Here is a 16,332-nt window from a genome sequence, read left to right on the forward strand (position 1 = left end):
CTGTCCAGGCCCCATCGCTGCAGTCCAAGCTTACCACAATGGGTCTCCCTGCGCTGCGGCACGGACTGGAGCTGGGCAGGAAACGTTTTTCCCATCCCACAAAAATCCTCCTGTTCTGCACCAGGATGAACCCAAGACCTTTCAGTGCTTCTAGCCTTGTTTTCTAAAGAAACAAGCCATATGCAATCCCGCTCCATGTCTCTCCTCCCTTTCCCATAAATTCTTAATCCTTTGGCCTATTTCAACCAAGGCTGACTGACTTGATCAGGTAAAGGTACCAACGGTGTTACATTCCCCACAAGTCTCATACAAGCAGGCAGCTCATGAGGGACACAAGTCACGCTCCCACTAAGAAACAGATTCAGTCCTTCATAGACACCAGATAGCACCCAGAAGAGCTTCAGTTTTGCTGGACACCAGCTGTGCCTGGCCTTGCTGCTCATGATAATAGCGTCTGGAAAGCTCTTACGCACTGTGGAATGACCTGGGACGTGGGAGGACAAAGCTCAAGTCCAAGACATGCTTCTTCCTGGCCGCGATTCTCAGTCTGTGCCCAAAGGGGTGGCTACAGCCGGGGCAGCAGCGCCACTGTTTCTCTCATCCTAATATACTTCCAAGCACAAAGAAAAATCAGCATTTTCTTCCAAGTGTTTGCACTGGGGAGTTTCAGCCAGCTCCAGTACAGGTACAGTGAGCAGCAGGGTGGGCTGCTCACCACTGCCCACAACTGGGGGAGCAGGGCTGGGTTTTGAGCAGCTGGGCATTGGGTAGGGGTGGCTCTTCTCCAGCATCCACCTCATTGCACCCTTCATTAGCAAGAAACTTGCAAAGGGCACAAACGCTTCCCTGACCCTTTGGCAAAGCCCCCTCCCTACTCCCCTGGCTGGGGCAGTGCCCCACCACATCGCGCACATCCCTCCACCCCAGCTTCTCACCACGCTTTGCAGAGGAGACTTCCCTTATTTATTTTTTCCTTTCTTCGCTGCCTTCACCTCACAGGTCTTTACCAGATCTTTGCAAATGGTTCCTCAATGCCTAATCATCCATCCCAGCTTTTGCATTATCTGGGCCCTGGAGGCCACCCTGTGACACCCATCCATGCCAGAAAGGTCAGAGATAAGCAAAAGGTCCTTTTGTGTTCTTGTCTCCCTGCCTGGGTTTCTTAGAATCTAGCTGCCCTCAAAAAGAGAAAGAAGACAACCACCCACATGGGTACAGTGACTGATAGTGCTTCAGTAAGCCCCTGGCACTGTCTTTTAATGCCCAGGCAAGAGGGAGAGGGTGCCCTAAGGTATTGGCAGGCTCATATCCCTATGCAGAGGAGACTAAGGGCAGCAAGGTGTGGAAAAGGGCTGATTGCACTTTTAGAGGTAGCTGTGCAATCACAATTGCAGGCCAAGCAGGCGATCAGCTTGCATAGGAACACATGTACAGGCACAAGAGAATCCACTCATGGCCTGTAAGAGGTAGAGATGCATTGCACTACTGCACTTCAACTGCTCCAAACTGCAGACTGGCAGGGAAGTCTATGAACAAAAGGAGCATTTAAAGAAGGCAAGATTCATGCAGATGCTCAGAGCTAGCACAAAACCTCAGACTTACCTCCGCACCCAAGCTGAGGTTGGTGATGGGTAAAAGGGATGGGACACGGAGCTAGTGTCTAGGCTAAGGCACAGAGAAAAATCCATTGCTGATTATTGGCTCTGAGCTGGAGAGGGGAGTTATCAGGGAGACAGTGCTAGAGGGGTCTGTGAGCTGGTCTCTGAACTGAGTGAAAATAACCTCCTGCTTTTAATCAGTGATAAGTTAGAAGGTACTTTGATGATGGTGAATGGAGAAGTAAGGTCACACGTACTGAATCACATCTCCCTAGGCCTCGGTATTTTAAAGCATGCTTAACTTTATTTCCATCACAGCTGCTGTGAGTTTTGCTCCCAGCTTAGGCCAATAATGACAGCTTTGGAAAATCCCATCACTGCAGTTTAACAATGAATTAGTTAATACCTGCAAAGTGCTTTGATGATGTAGATTTCTCAAGCAGGCAGTGCAAATACTACTCATGCTTCTGGATGAAGCAAACACACGGGATACATGTTTAGCTTATAACTGGAACAAAACATAGATGTCCCTGCCAGTTGTACTGCCTGACCCCTTCCCCTCTCACTGAGAGTGGAGGTGAGGAGCACAAATATCTAAGGACAGCTGTATCAGTTTGTGCTCAACCCTGTAGGGCTGAGGTGCTGCATGACCCCCAGCAAATGGACTCCATGCACTGTGCCTCAGTTTCCACTTCCATAGTACTTCAAGACCAATGGAAGGAGATGTTCACAGACCTCAGCAATTTTCAAAATATAATTCTTGTATTTTGTGGCTTTTTTTTTTTTTAAAATGCTTGACTGGGCATATAAATGCCAGCTGCCCAAGGCTATAGTGCAGAAAGTCAAAGACGTATGTCTTTGATTTATGAGGCCTCCATTCAGTTCAGTTTGCCTCCCCCTGTAGTTCCCATGGGAAAAGTTGCTCTTCACTTCCTATCCAAAGTCTCTTGTATGTATGGCTGGGAGCTGTTAGACAACCACCTCTTTCTGCCCTTGCTACAATTTTCTCAGAAAAGTGAGCTGGACACGGTGCTTCTCCCTTCTGCTGTGCTGAATTTGTTGAAGAAACAAAGGTACCAGGTTAACAGGAAATGCAGGCACTATGACTTTGCTTAGTAAGGTGGTGACCAGGTTAAAAAATCTTGGTTATCCAAACCCATGCACAATGCAGAGGAGGAAATCAGCATGTGTAAACACTGACAGAACACACCCTGCAGTAGCAGAGAGCACCCCACCACTGTATGCAACTGCTACACCACAACCTACAGAAACACTGAAATATCCAGCTCCCTTCAGCTCCCAGGAGAAAGGCTGGTGCCAAAGCCAAAGGCTGGGATAGGACTCAGGAGAGCTCATTCAAGCCCAAAAGCATGGGTGACAAGTCTCTGCCCCCAATCTTTTTGCCTTAAAAGGGGCACAATACCTGTTGCTTTGGCCCCCTACACTCCTCCGTAAACTTGTTCTGCCTTATTGTCTGTATGCCCAGTGCTTTAGAGAGCCATGCTGCTGGGGCCCGGGACTGCAGCAGCAAGCCATTTTCAATAATCTCCAATACTATTTGCACATTTTGTCACCACAGAAAAAAAAGCCTTTTTTCTAGAGACTCCTCAGTCTCCTGCCAGGGCAGCTCCCTTCTCCTACAGCCATGCTCTCCTCTCTATCACTGTCCCCTGCTACCAGGTTGTTATGAAGTGATGCCAAGAGTCTGCATGAATTGTTTCAGGACAAGGATTATGATGTATCTGAAAGAGGGGAGACACATTCATCTTAGTGTCAGCTATTACTGTGAACACATCAACCAGAGACACCAGAAACACCAACTATGTGCCCTGGAAGCTTCTGCTCGGGTCGGTAGATTTACTCAGCTCTGTATACCAATTTGATGTCCACAGAAGCTGTATATCTTCCATTTTCAGGCATGCTTTGCTTGAGATTACTATTGATCCTAATTAGCTAATCAACTGTAAACCAGGAACTGTGCATTTGTACTTCTGAACCTGACACAGCTCTCCTTTTAGATGGGTTTAGGAGATACTGTAAGGCCAAGACCAGACTCCTGTCTTTTGCAGTTATAACCAAAATCCTGGACAATCCCTCCCCTGACATGAGCGAGAGAGCATTCAGCCCCCGCTCACCCACAAACAAGAAGGTTTGCTTATGACTAATGATGGCAGGGCTGCAGGGTACCATTCCCATCTGCCAGCAGCTGAGACAGCAAGATACAAAAGGCTTAAAGACAGGGCTGATGTTTGCCACCAGTTATACCCTTGAGACCCCATTGATTTCACTGGGCTCCCATGTGCAACACGAATTAGCTCTCAGCCCATTCAGCCCCACAATATGCAAAGTTATTTTTACCACCATTACCTGACAAATATTTTAAAATAAGTATGCATAAGTGTTTATTTACTTCCTGCACAGTAGAATTTAAGGAGAAAATAGATGCTCAGCAACGATCTCTGCTCACCTGCAGAGATTGATGGTTGGATGCACAGCTGAAAACTACAATGGTGCCCTAAAGACAGACTGGTTTCCACTCCCCATCTCTTGTCACTTCTTGCACCTGCAGGTCTGGCTCAGCCAAGCCCTTGCAGGCAGTGAGGTGCCCAAGGAAGATGTGTCAGGTTGCACATGTGGATGATGCTTTGAGCTAACCCTGCAAAGCTCTGCTTTGGAGCCGAGATAGTGTTGAGAGCTGGCAGTCCTCAGCCACCAAAGAGGTCTGCTGTATTTAGGCCCACTCTGCGTCCTGTGTTTAACCCTTCAGCTTTGCAAGCTGACAGTTTCAAAGAGCTTTAACAGTTGCATCAGAGTTGAAAAACAAGTGCAAGTGAGGCAGAAAACAAATGTGGCACAAGACCTTTGAAGAGAGACAGTAGCATGAACGTTACACAACGTATCTCAGCAGTAGTTTCCCTGCACACACTGTCACAGCTATAAGCACATTAAGACTTTTTTCCAGTTCTGGTGCTGTCAGCCCTGCTCTCATTCTCCATTAGCTGTTTGCACGTCAGCAGCACCGCAATGCCGGACAGAGCTGAACTCTGTGCTTGTGGTGGCGTCTGTGATTTGGGGCATCACAGCAGCTCGGGATTGTGTCCTTCCCTGCATTGATCGAGCTGTGCGACACAGAGCGAGTGACCTATATATCTGCACCCTACCAGGCTGGGGCTAGAGAGGTGGCCTGAACAGCCACCACGGGCTCTCTCCTGCACAAGATAACAGAAAAATGCTGAGATAGTTTCGGGGTAAAGATGAGAAGTGTCATTTCCCCAGCTGAAGAATTTGGGGAAATCTCTGCAAAATATGAGACTTTCTGGGGTATTTCCAATGGACAGGCTGACCCGGGCTCTGATTGTCGATGCAATTAAATACATCAGAGAAAAACAAAAAAAGGCAGACCTCCCATATTTTATTTATTTATTTTCTGGCTCAGGCTAGAAATCTAAACAGGACTGGTTTGAAAGGTACTTTCCATAAGCTTTAAGTCCATCTGTGCTTGCCTGGGCCCAGCTCCCCCATAAAACATGTGCATATAGAAACCCGAGCTGTCCTGAAGAGCGCAAGTCCCCAAATATATGAGTTTAGGACAGACTGATTTCAAATGAAAAGCCCTTGCAAGAGAAAGCCCCGGCCACGTATGGAAAGGAACACAAATTGTGCAAATGGCTCCTGGGTTAGAGCAAGCAGATTTACATACATCTGCATGAAGTGGGGGACCTGCTCCACTCCGCCTGCCTCGTGACACCAAAATGCCTCCCGGAGACAACGCTGTTGTGGCGCAAATGTAAGTGCAGGATGGAGCCATCTGCAGAGGGACATGTTGCTCCTCACCTCTCATGATGGTGCTATCGGTGGTGTTAGGCTACAAGCCTACAACAGAGCAGATTTGGCCTCATCGGATTTTGGAATTCAGGCACTAGCGCAGGTCTCGGCACCTGGGCATTACAGGCAGAGGCACAAATAATTATTTTTGCCGCTTTGCACAAGGAGTTTGACACAGGCCACTAGCCACAGAGAGCTGAACCCTGCACGAAGGTGAGATGAGACCAGCAATGCTGCAGTGAGCAACCAGGAACAGGGTGCACATGCAGCATGGCCAGCCTGTGGTCTGATGCAAAGACTAAAACAAGACCCTTGATCTCACTGAACTCTGGGGCTGTTCCCTACCCTTAACCTCCCATTTGCCCAGGCTGTGGTTCTTGCATTGCCAGCACACTGGTTACCTCAAATAAATGCAAGGGCACGGGGCAGAAGGACCCAAGGCAGCACTCCTGCACCAGTCTTCCTGCACTAGCTCTGACTTCTGCTCTCAAATAGGAAGTTGATAAAAACCTCACTTGGTTGCAGAAAGAAAATCAGATTTCAAAACCACTGTCAGAAGGGCTCCAAAGGCTAGCAGGAGCCCTGGCATTAACCCTTTCCAGAAGGTAGGCCTCTTCCCAGCTGCACCTGGGGCTGAGGAGCGGCCGGGGCTGACACCAGATACCCTGGTCCTGCCCCGCTCAACTCTTTCAGGGCTTTTTTTTTTTTTTCCAAGCTGTTGCTTACATTCTCTTGTAACATTGCTTTTATCTAGGGACCTATCACATGTCAAATCTGCTTTCATCGATAACCAGGTTGAGGGGTGGAGGGGAGGGAGGAAAGCGGGGGGGTTAAGAAAAACTGCTGTCTCAGTTAACATGTTCACCCACTGCAAAAGATGAGCAGAGGGGGAAAAAGAAACCCAGTGTTAGGTTGGATGGCAAAACCCATCACCCTCTCAACAAAACACTTGGCTCATGGTGTGAAGGCCAGCTCCTACATGATTGCACAGCCCTTCCCAGTTCTGGGTTCCAGCCCCAAAATCCGATTCTGAGGGACTCCTCACAGAAGAGCCAAGTTTCACCTCTTTTGGGCCTGGTGTATTTTCCACCCAAGCTGGGACATTTCTGCTTGCCAGCCTAATGGGAATCACTTCTGCAGCTGGGAACAGATACACAACCTATATATCTGTATCCTACCGGCCTAGGGCTAGAGAGGTGCTGTTCAGCACCTCAGCAGGTGAAGCCACTGATCTGTGCTCAGGGAACAACTTCACACACAAGAGATCCCAGAGAACTGACAGAGCAGAGGACCAACACTGCTATGGATTTTGGAGGCTGTATGAGAAATATTTGGCCTGGGGAGGCTTCAGTCTGGGAAGTCACAATTTTAGCATCCTTCCCAGTAGGTATGGAAAATGCCACTAGAAGAGGGCAGTTTTCAACTTTTTTTTTGGCTACTCCTTTGCTGTCCTGGACTAGAAAGATGGTGCTTACCCTGACACTGGGGTTAGAGCAAAAAAAGGACTGCAGCAGCCAGAACACGAGGACCCCCAGCTCAGCCAGCTGCTGTTCTCTGCCCATGAGCCACTCCTGCTGCTTAAACAGGCAACCTTTACCACGCAGTTAGCAAGCAACCTGCTCTCAGGGGTTTTCTGGGAGATAGATGAGGCATCGGATTTGTCTCACCTCTCCACTTTGGAAGCCTCCTGCTGTGCAACAAACCTGCACGAGCCTTCCCTGCCAGCCCTGTCCCCTTTGCAATGTCCTTATCATGCTTCCACTCCACCCAGATGTAGGTTGCAGAAAACCTTTGCAAAAGGTCCCAACCACCTGACTTTCCACCCAGGCAGGGTCTGGGCAACTCGCTTCCCCCCGCACCCTTACTACCGGCTGTGGATTTCCTGGCCCTCCCGCATGCGCAGCCCGACCCAGAACAGGGCTGGGGGTAAGCAGGTGCTCTGTGTTTCTCACCCCTTTCCCCTCCTTTCTCTCTGTGTCCTATATCAGTCTGTGATTAAATCGAGCCTGTTTAACCGCCACAGCCAGATGTGGGGACCCCCTTCATTTGTTATATAAAAAAAGAAAAGAGAAACAAAATCAGATGTGATGACAGTTGTGTGCACGTGAAACGTGGCCTGTAGCCCTCTGTATAACCTGAAGCCACGGGATCTTTGCTTGGGCCATGGGAACTCAATTTATCAGACCTTCAGAGACCCAGTCTTAAATATTTACCCTAAAATAGACCCTGCTATCAGGGAGGCTGAGGAAATGAATGCTTTGCCGGACTCCACATGCCCTCCCATACAACCCTCCCTCTGAAGTCAGCACAGATCTCAGTCCTCCTTGTCCAAAGAGCCCAGACCCACTCTTCCCCATCTCTGTGGGCCAATATAAGTCTTGCTGCCCTCAGGCTCAGAGATCCCCTTCCCTCCAGCCAAACCAGATAGTTTCACAGCCACAGAAAACTTGTTCTACATCTGCCCCGGCAGCAGCTTCCCTTGCTCCCAGCCCAAGCAACTTCCCTGCCACACAAGCATGTCACCCTGAGCTCCAGCAAATACACTCTCCATTACACTTCAGTAAGTGCCTGTTGCCACCGTTCCTGGGAAGACCAGTTCTTGGGCTGACACCAGCATCCTCTTGGCTTGATGGAGGTCCTCACAGACAAGCCCAAGTGACACCCAGTCATGCTCCGAGGAAAACTTTGTCCAGGTAACATGGTCCATGGTCAACAGTTTCTAGTCACAAACATTTTTTCTTCAGTCTATTTTTGCCTCTTCAAAATTGCATTTCCTAGGACAGAGAATGCTTTGGAATTTCCCAGCCCACCATTGCTAGGTGGGACCCTCAAGGGGACCTAGGGGGTTGCACAACAGAGGGTCAAGTGAGCAGAGCCAAAGCAGAAACTCTGCCAGGGCAAGTTAACAGAGGTTATCAAGAAAACTTCAGACTTAGAGAGGAAGAGACAGAGACTTGAGGGAGGAAGGGAGGGAGGAGGAAGGAAGGGAGATGATATTCGTCCCCATGCCCAGAGCAGGGAGGTGAACAGACAGAATAAGCAGTGAAGCCTATCACTGCCTCCCAGCTGGCATGGATCCCCCGAGACAGGCTGTGGGTCACAGCCCAGTGAGGATAGGGCTGTCATCTATATGAAGCTTTATCAGCAGCTGTTTCTTCTTTCTTTCTGTCTTGCTCCAAACTCTCGATTTCCAAAAAGGGTGGGAGATGTCACAGAATCAGCAACACATCCTGAACAGCTGCTGCCACCCTCTATCTCTGCCTCACCCCTTGTTTCTCATTGCTGCTTCTGAAGGCCCTGGAGAAACAAACTGCTCTGCCTGGTTGAGGGCCCGGGGGGTGATACTACACCACAAGTCTGGAGGACTGCAGATGGCTGGTGGGATTCAGCTTTGGGTTCCCATTAGGTCTGACCAATTCAAGACTTCCAGAGACTAACAGCCTTTGGGTCAGGCTCCTGTGGAAAGAACCACATGGAGAAAAGAGAAATTTTCCCAACTCAGGCTTATTCCGTGACCTGATCTGGAACCTCTCTCTTTGCTCTCGAGAAGGGGAGAACAGGTAGAAGAGGGTAGAGAGGGTTTTTTTCCAACAGCCAAGGCTTCCCATGGAGCAACTAGTATGAACGCAGCCTGGCTGCACCTCCTGCCTGGGCAATGGGATCCTTCCACAGCCACAGGTAGAAGAAGGAAGTGCGTACAGACACAGCTGGCCAGGTCTCTCCACCCATCTGCACAAAGATACTTCAGCATCTAATTCTGGTTTGAATATGCCTCCGTCCTAGCAAAGGAAGTGCTTTTTGAAGGGTTTATGACTTTTACAGATGCTAAGCAATGCAGCTTCTTCTGAAATCAAGGCAGGCCATAAGAGAGCCAACTTCTTCAGGGAAAAGAAAAAAAGCCCTTGAAAGAAAAGCAATGCCATTCAAGTAATTTAACAAACCTCCCTCTCCACTCACCCAACAGCCTATTTCAAGATTTCTTCCCAAAAACCCTCCTTTTTCCCTGAAGATCCTTTTCTGAGCACAGATTAATAAACTTCAGGCTTTGTTCTTAGTAAAAGTCTTTTATCAGCTTCTTGCCCTGAGCGCAACAGTTTTCATTTCATCTGAAAATGGGGACGGGGAGCTGGATTTGATCAAACAAGAATCAGTCCAAACCCAAGCTCTAAACTCAGCTTGAACTTGTTGAGAAGGTCCAATAAGTTCACAGAAGTTCCTACATTTCACCCATTGCTACCGCTTCTGTATTTTCAGGATCCCACTGAGAAGAAAAAAGTGACTTTGATCAGACTCCGAGCTCAAATTTACAGATATAGGCATTTGCTCAAAGTGCTTTGCTAAGAAACACCAGTATTCTTGAAATGACAGATTTAATGGGCAAGTAAAGGTGACACAGTCCCTCTCAACCCCATTATTGTCACCCAGTCTTGTAACAGTAAGCAGGTATCTAACTTTAGACTCTTCCAGTCAAGACACGGATGGTTCTTAAGCTTTCCCCCACCCCATTTTAAAGGTGGGGAAAAAAACAAGCACACAATGGAAAACATCTTGCTATATACAAAGACCAACAGCAGAGCCAGAACGAGGCCCTCTAAGGCTGGTGTTCTAGCCATTGCACCGCAGCAGCAGACAAGTTTGCACCACATCACCCATCGCTGTGGGAAACATCTCCAAAAAGCTAGTAAAACCCCTCAGTCCAACCTGGGAGAATTTTAACAAGCCATGTCCATGCATGAGACATAGCTTCACCATGGGGGCTCTCAAGAATCCATCCAAACAGCCTTCCCATCCTTTGGAAGTAGGAAGAGCTTAAAAAAAAAGACCTCAAGCCCAGCTGGGATAGGCAACACCACACAACCACAGCTCAGAAGAATTTTCCAAAGTTGCATGTTCTTCTGCTCTGAAGCAAAGCCAGTTCAGCCCACTCGCAGCACAGCCCATGATCTGCTGCTGGAATTACTCATGCTGGCCCTGGATGCTCACTGCCAGGGGAAGCACGGGCAGCTTTGCCCTGCTCCGATAGAGAAGCTACCTGCAGCCCATCCCGGAGAGCAGAGAGGTATCCCACCACCCCAGCCCAATCCCTGGGCCTCTGCATGGAAGAGCAGGATTCCTTCCCCCACCCTGAGAAGGCAACACCCACCATGTGGTTTCCTGAAACGATAGTGATATTTGTCAAAGACAGCAGTAAGAAACCCAAATGTGGTAAGTGGCCTCTTCTGAGTTGAGAGCTGCCGCTGCTCATGCTCCAGGGTAAGGCTGTCACCCTGTGGGGCCAGCAGCAACACCTTACTCTTTGCAAAATATCAAAGGCACCTGCAATGCAGCTCTGGCTCGGAGCAGAAATGGCTTCATCTGGCAAGCTGTTAGCCACAGAGGGAAGTGTGCAAAAAACACACAGGAGGCAGACATTGTCCTGGCCTAGCTTTAATGCTGACATCTGCTTTACAAGAGAGACAGTGCCCACCTTGCTGTGCAGTACTTCCTCTGACAGCCTGAAGGCCTGATCCTCTGAAGATGATATTTAAAAGTCAGGCAGATACTTGAGGTGGGGAATGGGCTCATGGCCCAAGGCAAAATACCCCAAATGTAGATACTGGGGTCAAACAGGGGTAATACTGGTTGTGCTGCAATTACATGTTACATTTTCCACTTCCCGGTCAAGGATGAATGAGGAGGATTTGAGAAAGTTCCGGGTCAGACACATGGCTCTGCCTGTGATGGTCAAGGATGAATGAGGAGGATTTGAGAAAGTTCCGGGTCAGACACATGGCTCTGCCTGTGATCAATCTATGCTAGGGACAAGGCAGAGGCAATATGTCTTTTCCCCCAGGCCCTTTCAGCAGGTTTTAAGGGTCCGCAGTAGCCACACCATCATTATCACTTGACAAGGCAGGAGAGAGGCTGGGCCAGACAAGTACTGGCTCTCTCCTGAACATGCCACTGGCTCTCCCTGACACCACTGGGGGTATTTTGATTTACAGAATCCCTGATACCAAGGGACTGCATCAGCAGCTGTTACATCCAGCATCTGGTGTGTCCAAAGCATCTGCAAACAGCTTGCCCAAAGCAAGGATGGGAAGTCAGAATGACAGCTTACAGATAAGACTGGGCAGAGAACTTGTCATCGTCTCCAGTGCAGGAGGGAAGGTGAGGACCATTTGCATTGTCTGTAAGAATCTGCACCGGAAAGCATCCCCTAAACCTGGCAGTGCTCCTCTGCCTGTTCTCTCAAATAGCTGCTGTTCCTCAGAAAAAGTTCACAACTAACCAGTTGCACAAAAGCAGACTTAACCCATCACCTCATCACCTTTGGACCCTAAAGCTCCAGGCAAACAGAGGGAACAGAAGACAGAAGAACATCCACTGAGTCACTGATGAGGCAGGACAAGCCGACCAGAGATCTGCAATAGTTCTCGGCAGCAGAGACTCTGGACAGTCTGGAGGTGTGGGTTCACATGCTTGGTGGATTAGGCATGGCACTGACTCAGAAACATAGCTATGAGCTGGTGGAATGGGAAGAAACGGGTTTTTTACATCAGCTGAAGAGCATTGAAATAAAAGGCCCAGCAAATATCAATCACCCCAGGTCCGCTTGAAGCCATAAAGATGCTCTGACATTCCAGTTTGACCAAATAGAGCTCCTGGAACCTCCCTGATGTTGCAGGCTCACCCTTAAGGAGCAAAACTTGCAGAAGGAGACACTGGGTGGGGGCAGCCTGCCTGAGTGGCAGGGGAGGAGAGCCAGGGACCCTTCGGGGTCCAGCATGGACACTGCCATATAGTATAACCTCAGAAGGGATCCTAGATCTGACTGGCTGCTTCGGAGCTGGCTATAAACACCTCGTTTCTGTGTCGAGCTCAGCAGCCTGCAGTTGAACTACAGCATTATCTTCTGGAAAGACAGTCAGTCTTGATTTGGAGCCTTGACATATTTGGGAGCATACTGCACCCTTGAGGAGCCCAACTACATTCCCCTGTGAAGAGTTGCATCTTCTTTCCTGTTTTAACTGTGCTGCCCTGCACTTAGAGCACCTGGATCTTGTTATGACTGTTAGATCAAAGAGCCCTCTACCACCAGACACCTTCTCCCCTTGTGGTTATTTATAGGTTTGACTAAACAGCTTCAAGCTTTACTCTGAAAAACTCCGTGGCTGGAACACCTTACTCACACATTAAGATGCATTTTGCATTCTGGAAACTCTTCTCCACCCTCTGTGTGTGTTACATCTTTTTGAAAGGTGAATGTAAATTCCAGATGTGATCCCCCCAGCACTATCCAGAGAGCTCATCCACATCCCCATGCCTCGCTATGAGCCCAGGCAGGGCAGCCCTTTCTCCCAAGTCATCAGCCTCCTCTACCAAATAACAAAACCAGCAAGATATCTTCAAGGGCTTTAATTCAAGAGGCTTTAATTAACACAGATGTATATTGCCAACAATAACACCACTGCTGTTTTAGAAAGGAGGGTAACACCACTAACAAACCAGCAATATTTCTCAAAATAGTAAATAAAATAAAAACGATAGCAGCAACATGGCTATAAGCTCTCTGCATTTGAGTTTTCATTTCTGCAAGACATAAGTTGATGTCATTAGAAAAACAACACCCAAACATCCTCAGATGTGCAGTTTACTCCCTCCTTGCCCAGCAGCAGCTTCCTCTGCATGTCAAGTGTTTGTCACTCTTAAACTGCATGACAAAACCCCTCAGATCCAGTCAGCCAAGAAATTTAGGGGGTTCATAAGAGCTTTTCAGCAACAAACTGGTGCATGGAGGATTTTGGTGACATCCTGACAGCTAAGGGGTGGAAGACTAAATTCAATGTTGGCTATTTTGGTTCCTGAATTAAGTTGCTCAGAAATAAGAACACATTGATCATGGCATGCCCTCTGGTGGCAACAGTGCTGGGGTGCCTTGGGACAGACCCAGAGGACAGCAGCACCATGCAGGTGGCACCTGCCTCCTTTCAGGGCTGGGTGCTCCATGGAAACCAACCTGCAGCAGCTCCATCCATTGCTCTGGGCCTGTCCAAGGCACATCTCTCTGGCAAGCCAGAGGCACAATGAAATTTAAGAGGTCAAAGGGGCATTAGATCACTTGGCCTGGCTTCCTGTTTAACACATGCTGCAGAATTTCACCCCTACATTGAGCTCAGTAATTTCCATCTGACTAACCACCTCTCTCAAAGTTATGATTTGAAAACATCAAGGTCATACAGCCAGCCTTCTGCAGGCTCTTCTGCTATGCTGAGCACCTCTCAGCCTCAAAAAATTACAAAGCCTTCAGCTTTCCCTACCCAAAGAGCCCAGAGTCGTCTGATCCCATTATTCTTCTCAAATATGAATTTCAACAGGCTTTACAGCTTCCCCTCTGGGATTGTACATATCAGAATAACTATTCAGCTACATCTCAAGAAGGTTAATATTATCCTGGTCTTGGGTCACAGAACTATTTAGTGTCAACAGACCTGGAATCCTAACTCCTACCTCATTTTAAATAGTCTGCATGCCTTTGAGTAAAAACACGTGAACTTTTTTCCTGTCTCAGTTTGACACCAATGTGAAATTGTTCTTTGTTGTTACTAAAAATGGGAAACAAGAGGAAGTGTTCCAATCTTTGGGAAAACACAACATGCCCAGGAAGGCACACAGACTATCGCCATCCTGCATTTTCATTTTGCTGCCAGATGACCGATTTCACAGCACTCCAGAGGAAACTGGCACAGCACATTGGCAAATCCTTCTAGTGGCAGTTTCGTTTCCCACTTCACATGGGCTCCGAAATAAAGATGCCGCCTTCCACCTACGGACACAAACTACCAGCATGGTTCCACTCCCAAATTCCATCCCTTTCAAATTGGATCCCTGGCAACATCTTTTAGCATGGCTCTGAAGTGCTCTGTTGTGGTAGTCGTCGTCGTGTCGTCCCCCCCCCCACCCCCCGTCTCAGCTGGGTAGTCTCCTCTAGTGGCTGCTAGCAGCTACTTCAGAGCAGCCAGTACTTCAGGGACATGCAAGAAACTCTTAAATATCTGGACCTCTATGGCAGATTTTTATTCCCACCTCACCAGTCAGAGGGGGGCTACACACAAGGGAAGAATTATGTATCTGCACCACAAAGAGGATATCATACCCATATTTTTAGGACTGTCTGCAAATCTGTGGGCTACTGGATTTCAGCCAGGCTCTGGATACTCTGCTTGTGATGAGTCCAACATGTACTGCACTGCTCTGGGAAGAGCTTCACCACCACCAAGAATAATTTAATGACAGATGCTGCTTTTTATCAGCTCTGAAAGCACCTCACAACAAATGCCAGTACTTACAGATGGAAAAATGAAATGCAGAGGAGCAGAGACTCGCCTATGGTTACTCAGCAGACTGGCTGCTGAGCCGGGACTAGTGCCCAGAGTAATACACTGCATTACCCCACTAACCACAGCACCCAGCCTCCCCTAGCATCCCCCACTGCAGGACTCCCCCACCACCCCCTTCCCAAACCAAAGCCCCTGCAGTGCTAAGAGCTAGAGACTTACAGGTTTACTTTCTGAAATTTGTCTATGAAGTTTTAGGAAGGAGGAAAAAAGAATGTTCCCAAGAGACTAAAAAACCAGGCAGCACAGGGCTGTGAAGTACTCTTATTTACACAAGAGCTCCCACACATGAACAGATCAGGTAATACAGTACATATAAGGAAAGAATTGGCAAAAGGCATCAAATGCAGAGGGGCACACACAAGCCAGGCCAAACAGCTCAGCCAGAGCAGGAAATAAATGCTTATGCTGGAATTTCAGCAGCTTCATTTGCAGCAACCCATCTCTGTAGAGGGAGCTCACAGCAGGAGACAGTGGGTGCCAGCAGGGCACTGAAGAGTTGGGGCTGCTTGTCTGGACAAGCATACACCCCAGGGAAGGAGGCAACACACAGAGTGGTGAACTCTGCCTGGGTCTCTTTGCTCTCGAGTGCTGTGGGGACACATGACAAGCACGCACAGAAAGGTTTACATTTGGTAGCTTCATCTGACCTCATGGCTGAGTCTGCTTCTAGCTGGAGATGTGACCAGAGACCCCCCAAAGTCCCTTCCTGCCTGAATTGTCCTGTAGGGCATCCAATCCCTGATGGGAATACAGGCTAGGTTAGGCAAAGCTCCCTCAGCAAAGCTCAGGTGGGAGCTGGGCATTTCAGAAAGACTTGAAATAACTAGCTGAGAATTGCTGACAGATGTGGGGGGTCTGAAATCTTGCCTCTGCAGGGCTCCTCCTTTCCTACAAAAACTGTAGGAAGAAAGACTGTGCCCATGTTGTCATTAACTGCTCAGCCTCTGCACTTTCCAACTCCCAGAAAGATGCTCCAGGCCTGCTCAGGAAGACACTGGATGTCCTCCATCCAATATGGACAAAAACAAGCGTTGCACAGAAAAAGGTGTGAGTCAACTAGGGCAGAGAGAAGCTGTGTGGCTGTACAGGTCAGCAGTTAATTCTCCAGGGGAGGAGAAGGGTGCTTAGTCTGTATTCTTCAGGATTTTGTCTGTGTTTAACACGAAGCAGCTACGTGCAAAATCACTCCTGAAGGCAGGGACTGAAAGCCAGGTTTGTTTCATACTATGCAAGTGCTGTAAATAACAGGCTGAAAAGTGACATTACAAAGAACAGGAGACAAGAGACCAAGAAGAGACTGTCCTAATGCAATAAAATGCCCAGGAGTTATGAATCAATTATCACGTGCTATATTTTTACTGCACCTCTTACAATCTCAGTATGATAACTCCACTAAATATTACCCTCATCCTCCTCACCGCACAGACGAGGGAGTGAAGGAGAGACTTAGTAGCAGAGATAAGAGCAGTCTGAAGTCCTGACCTGCACACATCTCAAACACGTGCATGCTATTCCCTCATGCTGTGCCG

At 48.4% G+C, this 16,332-nt stretch overlaps 1 protein-coding gene across 3 annotated transcripts in view; it reads right to left on the bottom strand.

Moving 5' to 3' along the window:
* Positions 1 to 16,332, bottom strand: part of CCND3 (cyclin D3) — a 47,797-nt gene that overhangs the window by 29,343 nt on the left and 2,122 nt on the right. The window lies entirely within an intron of this gene.

This window comes from Phalacrocorax carbo, chromosome 23, assembly GCF_963921805.1.
Source record: "Phalacrocorax carbo chromosome 23, bPhaCar2.1, whole genome shotgun sequence".
NCBI lineage: Eukaryota > Metazoa > Chordata > Aves > Suliformes > Phalacrocoracidae > Phalacrocorax > Phalacrocorax carbo.